Raw genomic sequence first — 8,741 nt, forward strand, 5'->3', positions numbered from 1 at the left:
AGGATGTGACCCACACCAGTCCACTAACACCCAGGATGTGACCCACACCAGTCCACTAACACCCAGGATGTGACCCACACCAGTCCACTAACACCCAGGATGTGACCCACACCAGTCCACTAACACCCAGGATGTGACCCACACCAGTCCACTAACACCCAGGATGTGACCCACACCTGTCCACTAACACCCAGGATGTGACCCACACCAGTCCACTAACACCCAGGATGTGACCCACAACAGTCCACTAACACCCAGGATGTGACCCACACCAGTCCACTAACACCTAGGATGTGACCCACACCAGTCCACTAACACCCAGGATGTGACCCACACCAGTCCACTAACACCCAGGATGCTACCCACACCAGTCCACTAACACCCAGGATGTGACCCACACCAGTCCACTAACACCCAGGATGTGACCCACACCAGTCCACTAACACCCAGGTTGTGACCCACACCAGTCCACTAACACCCAGGATGTGACCCACACCAGTCCACTAACACCCAGGTTGTGACCCACACCAGTCCACTAACACCCAGGATGTGACCCACACCAGTCCACTAACACCCAGGATGTGACCCACACCAGTCCACTAACACCCAGGTTGTGACCCACACCAGTCCACTAACACCCAGGTTGTGACCCACACCAGTCCACTAACACCCAGGATGTGACCCACACCAGTCCACTAACACCCAGGTTGTGACCCACACCAGTCCACTAACACCCAGGATGTGACCCACACCAGTCCACTAACACCCAGGTACCTATTTTGCTGACGGTTGAACATAGACAACCAGTGTAAAGCAACACATCCAGTGTTTCTACCCTCGCTGGGAATCGAACCCGGACCCTCACCGTGTGAAGCGAGAGCTTAAGCCACGGGTCACAGTAAGGGACAATAATACGTAATACACAGCCTTACAAGCATTATATTACCTTCCAGCAGTAATATATAATAACCAGAACTTACCTGAGCAAGTTGTGTAGAAACAGTCTACTTGTCCACACTAAAGATTGTTATTATTGTGATTTACTCAACTCTTGAAATTTTCTCCCAAGAAGAACTATGTTTTTGTTTGTGTTAAGGGCCAGTAAAACTTGTGTTATTGAACCCGGCCTCGCCGGTCTGTGTTATTAAGTAAAGTAAAGTAAGCAAGCAAGTAAGTAAAGTAAGTAATTAAATAAGTAAGTAAAGTAAGTAAGTAAGTAAAGTAAGTAAGTAAGCAAGTAAGTAAGTAAGCAAGCAAGTAAGTAAGTAAGCAAGTAAGTAAAGTAAGTAAAGTAAGCAAGTAAAGTAAGTAAGGTAAAGTAAAGTAAGTAAAGTAAATAAGTAAGTAAGCAAGCAAGTAAGTAAGCAAGTAAGTAAGCAAGTAAGCAAGCAAGTAACTAAGTAAGTTAGTAAGTAAGTAAAGTAAGTAAGTAAGCAAGTAAGTAAGTAAGCAAGTAAGTAAAGTAAGTAAGTAAGTAAGTAAAGTAAGTAAGTAAGTAAAGTAAGTAAGCAAGTAAGTAAGTAAGCAAGTAAATAAGCAAGTAAGTAAGTAAAGTAATTAAGTAAGTAAGCAAGCAATTAAGCAAGTAAGTAAGTAAGCAAGTAAGCAAGTAAGTAAGTAAGCAAGTAAATAAGCAAGTAAGTAAGTAAAGTAATTAAGTAAGTAAGCAAGCAATTAAGCAAGTAAGTAAGTAAGTAAGTAAGCAAGTAAGCAAGTAAGTAAGTAAGCAACCAAGCAAGTAAGTACAGTAAATAATTAAGTAAGTAAAGTTAGCAAGTAAGTAAAGTAAGTAATTAAGTAAGTAAAGTAAGCAAGTAAGTAAAGTAAATAATTAAGTAAGTAAGTTTATTTAGACACATGTACATGTAAGTACAACTATCATATACAATATAAATTATCAAGAATAAGCCTAAAACCAGGTCACACAAAGTGACTTATTTTCAGTATTATGGTGACCATAACAGTGGCAGTCCTCCCTCTCTGGAGTCCTCCATAATATATATTGTTCACATCTCAGCCACAAAGTTTCTCCCATAATGGAAACAGGAACAATAAATTCCCATTTAGGTCAGGTGGAGCTTCTGCCTAAACCCGGAAGAGTCACACAACTACACACACAGTAAGTCCAATGGAAATAAGTCACTTTGTCTGACATTTTGGGATTATTCTAGGTAATTACACATATTTTAAACTATATGTGATAATTGCACTTATGTGTAGCTGTACCTAAATAAACTTACTAGACACAAACAGATAATGGCTGCAGCAAACGCGAGACTGGAAAATTTAAGGATAATTTTTAAGAACTTCAATAAGGAAGTATTTTGACCCTTTACACTGTATATATAAGTAAGTTTATACAGGTATACACAAATACAGTTACATAGATTATCATGCATAGCAGTATATGTGTAGTGAACCTGTGATAACCCAAACAAATCAGACAGTGACTTATTTCCATTTGGGTCCTTTTACCTTATTATGACAATATAAAGGTGATAATATCTTATTATTATACTATAAAGGCGATATACTAGGAATAAGGTAAGATTACATGTGTGTTAGCTAGAAAAATAAAAATAATAATCCTCCTCTCATTCTGTCGCAGCTGCTGCTCCATCTTGGAGCAGCAGTGTCAGTAAGCAACCCACATCTCATAAAGCATTCAAATATGATGGAAAAATGTAAAGATTTGCTATGAAACTAGTCCCAGAGTCATGGAGTGAGCAGTGAGGAGAAATTAGAGGGATGATGACTTATAAAATATTGAAAGCAAATGGCAAGGTGGAGAGGGACACAATGTTCCACTAATGTGACACAGCAACAAGGGGGTCACAACTGGAAGTTGAAAACAGATGAGTCGCAGGGATGTTATGAAGTATTGCTTCAGTCATAGAGTAGTCAGGAAGTTGCACAATCTAGAGAGTGATGAGTACAACTAGCTGAGTACAATTAGTTGAGTACAACTAGCTGAGTAAAAATGCTGAAGACGAGTGACCCCCCAACTGAGTCAACAACAACAGTATTTCCTTTGACCATGAAGGAGCCGAATTATGGCGCCCTGACTAACTGACCAACAGTGGACAGTGTTAGGTGAGGACAAGTATCCCAGTGGTAGACACAGTGGACAGTGTTAGATGGGGACAAGTATCCCAGTGGTAGACACAGTGGACAGTGTTAGGTGAGGACAAGTATCCCAGTGGTAGACACAGTGGACAGTGTTAGGTGAGGACAAGTATCCCAGCGGTAGACACAGTGGACAGTGCTAGGTGAGGACAAGTATCCCAGTGGTAGACACAGTGGACAGTGTTAGGCGAGGACAAGTATCCCAGTGGAAGACACAGTGAACAGTGTTAGATGAGGACAAGTATCCCAGAGGAAGATACAGTGGACAGTGTTAGGTGAGGACAAGTATCCCAGTGGTAGACACAGTGGACAGTGCTAGGTGAGGACAAGTATCCCAGTGGTAGACACAGTGGACGGTGTTAGGTAAGGACAAGTATCCCAGAGGAAGGCACAGTGGACAGTGTTAGGTGAGGACAAGTATCCCAGTGGTAGACACAGTGGACAGTGCTAGGTGAGGACAAGTATCCCAGTGGTAGACACAGTGGACAGTGTCAGGTGAGGACAAGTATCCCAGTGGTAGACACAGTGGACAGTGTTAGGTGAGGACAAGTATCTCAGAGGAAGACACAGTGGATAGTGTTAGGTGAGGACAAGTATCCCAGTGGTAGACACAGTGGACAGTGTTAGGTGAGGACAAGTATCTCAGAGGAAGACACAGTGGACAGTGTTAGGTGAGGACAAGTATCTCAGAGGAAGACACAGTGGACAGAGGAAGACACAGTGGACAGAGGAAGACACAGTGGACAGAGGGAGACACAGTGGACAGAGGAAGACACAGTGAACAGAGGAAGACACAGTGGACAGAGGAAGACACAGTGGACAGAGGAAGACACAGTGGACAGAGGAAGACACAGTGGACAGAGAAAGACACAGTGGACAGAGGAAGACACAGTGGACAGAGGGAGACACAGTGGACAGAGGGAGACACAGTGGACAGAGGAAGACACAGTGGACAGAGGAAGACACAGTGGACAGAGGGAGACACAGTGGACAGAGGAAGACACAGTGGACAGAAGAAGACACAGTGGACAGAGGGAGACACAGTGGACAGAGGAAGACACAGTGGACAGAGGGAGACACAGTGGACAGAGGGAGACACAGTGGACAGAGGAAGCCACAGTGGACAGAGGGAGACACAGTGGACAGAGGGAGACACAGTGGACAGAGGAAGACACAGTGGACAGAGGGAGACACAGTGGACAGAGGGAGACACAGTGGACAGAGGGAGACACAGTGGACAGAGGGAGACACAGTGGACAGAGGAAGACACAGTGGACAGAGGGAGACACAGTGGACAGAGGGAGACACAGTGGACAGAGGAAGACACAGTGGACAGAGGGAGACACAGTGGACAGAGGGAGACACAGTGGACAGAGGAAGACACAGTGGACAGAGGAAGACACAGTGGACAGAGGGAGACACAGTGGACAGAGGGAGACACAGTGGACAGAGGAAGACACAGTGGACAGAGGGAGACACAGTGGACAGAGGGAGACACAGTGGACAGAGGGAGACACAGTGGACAGAGGAAGACACAGTGGACAGAGGGAGACACAGTGGACAGAGGGAGACACAGTGGACAGAGGAAGACACAGTGGACAGAGGAAGGCACAGTGGACAGAGGAAGACACAGTGGACAGAGGAAGACACAGTGGACAGAGGAAGACACAGTGGACAGAGGGAGACACAGTGGACAGAGGGAGACAGTGGACAGAGGGAGACACAGTGGACAGAGGGAGACATCCTCACTCCATCAGTGCCAGAGTTTACCTGGAGAGAGTTCCGGGGGTCAACGCCCCTTCGGCCCGGTCTGTGACCAGGCCTCCTGGTGGATCAGAGCCTGATCAACCAGGCTGTTGCTGCTGGCTGCACGCAAACCAACGTACGAGCCACAGCCCGGCTGGTCAGGAACCGACTTTAGGTGCTTGTCCAGTGCCAGCTTGAAGACTGCCAGGGGTCTGTTGGTAATCCCCCTTATGTATGCTGGGAGGCAGTTGAACAGTCTCGGGCCCCTGACGCTTATTGTATGGTCTCTTAACGTGCTAGTGACACCCCTGCTTTTCATTGGGGGGATGTTGCATCGTCTGCCAAGTCTTTTGCTTTCGTAGTGAGTGATTTTCGCGTGCAAGTTCGGTACTAGTCCCTCTAGGATTTTCCAGGTGTATATAATCATGTATCTCTCCCGCCTGCATTCCAGGGAATACAGTTTTAGGAACCTCAAGCGCTCCCAGTAATTGAGGTGTTTTATCTCCGTTATGCGCGCCGTGAAGGTTCTCTGTACATTTTCTAGGTCAGCAATTTCACCTGCCTTGAAAGGTGCTGTTAGTGTGCAGCAATATTCCAGCCTAGATAGAACAAGTGACCTGAAGAGTGTCATCATGGGCTTGGCATCCCTACTTTTAAAGGTTCTCATTATCCATCCTGTCATTTTTCTAGCAGATGCGATTGATACAATGTTATGGTCCTTGAAGGTGAGATCCTCCGACATGATCACTCCCAGGTCTTTGACGTTGGTGTTTCGCTCTATTTTGTGGCCAGAATTTGTTTTGTACTCTGATGAAGATTTAATTTCCTCGTGTTTACCATATCTGAGTAATTGAAATTTCTCATCGTTGAACTTCATATTGTTTTCTGCAGCCTACTATTACTACTACTACTACTACTACTACTACTACTACTACTACTACTACTACTAGTACCACTACTACTACTACTACTACTACTACTAATACCACTACTACTACTACTACTACTAGTACCATTACTACTACTACTACTACTAGTACCACTACTACTACTACTACTACTACTACTACTAGTACCACTATTACTACTACTACTACTACTACTACTACTAGTACCACTACTACTACTACTACTACTACTACTACTAGTACCACTACTACTACTACTACTACTACTAGTACCACCGCTACTACTACTACTACTACTAGTACCACTACTACTACTACTAGTACCACTACTACTACTACTACTACTAGTTTACCTGGAGTTTACCTGGAGAGAGTTTCGGGGGTCAACGCCCCCGCGGCCCGGTCTGTGACCAGGCCTCCTGGTGGATCAGCGCCTGATCAACCAGGCTGTTGCTGCTGGCTGCACGCAAACCAACGTACGAGCCACAGCCCGGCTGATCAGGAACTGCCTTTAGGTGCTTGTCCAGTGCCAGCTTGAAGACTGCCAGGGGTCTGTTGGTAATCCCCCTTATGTGTGCTGGGAGGCAGTTGAACAGTCTCGGTCCCCTGACACTTATTGTATGGTCTCTTAACGTGCTAGTGACACCCCTGCTTTTCATTGGGGGGATGGTGCATCGTCTGCCAAGTCTTTTGCTTTCGTAGTGAGTGATTTTCGTGTGCAAGTTCGGTACTAGTCCCTCTAGGATTTTCCAGGTGTATATAATCATGTATCTCTCCCTCCTGCGTTCCAGGGAATACAGGTTTAGAAACCTCAAGCGCTCCCAGTAATTGAGGTGTTTTATCTCCGTTATGCGCGCCGTGAAAGTTCTCTGTACATTTTCTAGGTCGGCAATTTCACCTGCCTTGAAAGGTGCTGTTAGAGTGCAGCAATATTCCAGCCTAGATAGAACAAGTGACCTGAAGAGTGTCATCATGGGCTTGGCCTCCCTAGTTTTGAAGGTTCTCATTATCCATCCTGTCATTTTTCTAGCAGATGCGATTGATACAATGTTATGGTCCTTGAAGGTGAGATCCTCCGACATAATCACTCCCAGGTCTTTGACGTTGGTGTTTCGCTCTATTTTGTGGCCAGAATTTGTTTTGTACTCTGATGAAGATTTAATTTCCTCATGTTTACCATATCTGAGTAATTGAAATTTCTCATCGTTGAACTTCATATTGTTTTCTGCAGCCCACTGAAAGATTTGGTTGATGTCCGCCTGGAGCCTTGCAGTGTCTGCAATGGAAGACACTGTCATGCAGATTCGGGTGTCATCTGCAAAGGAAGACACGGTGCTGTGGCTGACATCCTTGTCTATGTCGGATATGAGGATGAGGAACAAGATGGGAGCTAGTACTGTGCCTTGTGGAACAGTAGTACCACCACTACTACTACTACTACTACTACTACTACTACTACTACTACTACAACTACTAGTACCACTACTACTACTACTACTACTACTACTACTAGTACCACCACTACTACTACTACTACTACTACTACTACTACTACTACTACTAGTACCACTACTACTACTACTAGTACCACTACTACTACTACTACTACTACTAGTACCACCACTACTACTACTACTACTAGTACCACCACTACTACTACTACTACTACTAGTACCACTACTACTACTACTACTACTACTACTACTACTACTACTACTACTACTAGTACCACTACTACTACTACTACTACTACTAGTACCACTACCACTACTACTACTACTACTACTACTACTAGTACCACTACTACTACTACTACTACTACTACTACTACTACTAGTACCACTACTACTACTACTACTACTACTACTACTAGTAGTAGTAGTAGTAGTAGTACCACTACTACTACTACTAGTACCACTACCACTACTACTACTACTACTACTACTACTACTACTACTACTACTACTACTACTACTACAAGAGTTAAGGTGTACACAGAACACTTTACACACTTCTTGGACACTTCCTCAGGTGAGGTATCTAAGTGTATCAAAGTATGCGTGTAAGTGTATGAAAGTGAGCTTGTAAAGTGTGTAAAAGTTAGCTTGTAAAGTATATAAAAGTGAGCTTATAAAGTATATAAAAGTGAGCTTGTAAAGTATATAAAAGTGAGCTTATAAAGTATATAAAAGTGAGCTTATAAAGTATGTAAAAGTGAGCTTGTAAAGTGTATAAAAGTGAGCTTGTAAAGTATATAAAAGTGAGCTTGTAAAGTATATAAAAGTGAGCTTATAAAGTATATAAAAGTGAGCTTGTAAAGTGTATAAAAGTGAGCTTGTAAAGTATATAAAAGTGAGCTTATAAAGTATATAAAAGTGAGCTTGTAAAGTGCATAAAAGTGAGCTTATAAAGTATATAAAAGTGAGCTTATAAGTATATAAAAGTGAGCTTGTAAAGTGTATAAAAGTGAGCTTATAAAGTATATAAAAGTGAGCTTGTAAAGTGTATAAAAGTGAGCTTATAAAGTATATAAAAGTGAGCTTATAAAGTATATAAAAGTGAGCTTATAAAGTATATGAAAGTGAGCTTATAAAGTATATAAAAGTGAGCTTATAAAGTATATAAAAGTGAGCTTATAAAGTATATAAAAGTGAGCTTATAAAGTATATAAAAGTGAGCTTGTGAAGTATATAAAAGTGAGCTTATAAAGTATATAAAAGTGAGCTTGTGAAGTGTATAAAAGTGAGCTTATAAAGTATATAAAAGTGAGCTTATAAAGTATATAAAAGTGAGCTTGTGAAGTGTATAAAAGTGAGCTTATAAAGTGTATAAATGTGAGCTTATAAGTATATAAAAGTGAGCTTGTAAAGTGTATAAAAGTGAGCTTATAAAGTATATAAAAGTGAGCTTGTAAAGTGTATAAAAGTGAGCTTATAAAGTATATAAAAGTGAGCTTGTGAA

At 42.8% G+C, this 8,741-nt stretch overlaps 1 protein-coding gene across 1 annotated transcript in view; it reads right to left on the reverse strand.

Moving 5' to 3' along the window:
• Positions 1–1,121, reverse strand: part of DMAP1 (DNA methyltransferase 1 associated protein 1) — a 15,383-nt gene extending 14,262 nt beyond the window's left edge. Inside the window, exon 1 of the mRNA XM_053799498.2 lies at positions 981–1,121. The gene's annotated coding sequence lies outside the window, so the exon portion shown is untranslated. The remainder of the gene's footprint in view (positions 1–980) is intronic.
• Between the last annotated feature and the right edge of the window lie 7,620 nt (positions 1,122–8,741).

This window comes from Cherax quadricarinatus, chromosome 84 (assembly GCF_038502225.1).
Source record: "Cherax quadricarinatus isolate ZL_2023a chromosome 84, ASM3850222v1, whole genome shotgun sequence".
In the NCBI taxonomy this organism is placed as follows: Eukaryota; Metazoa; Arthropoda; class Malacostraca; order Decapoda; family Parastacidae; genus Cherax; species Cherax quadricarinatus.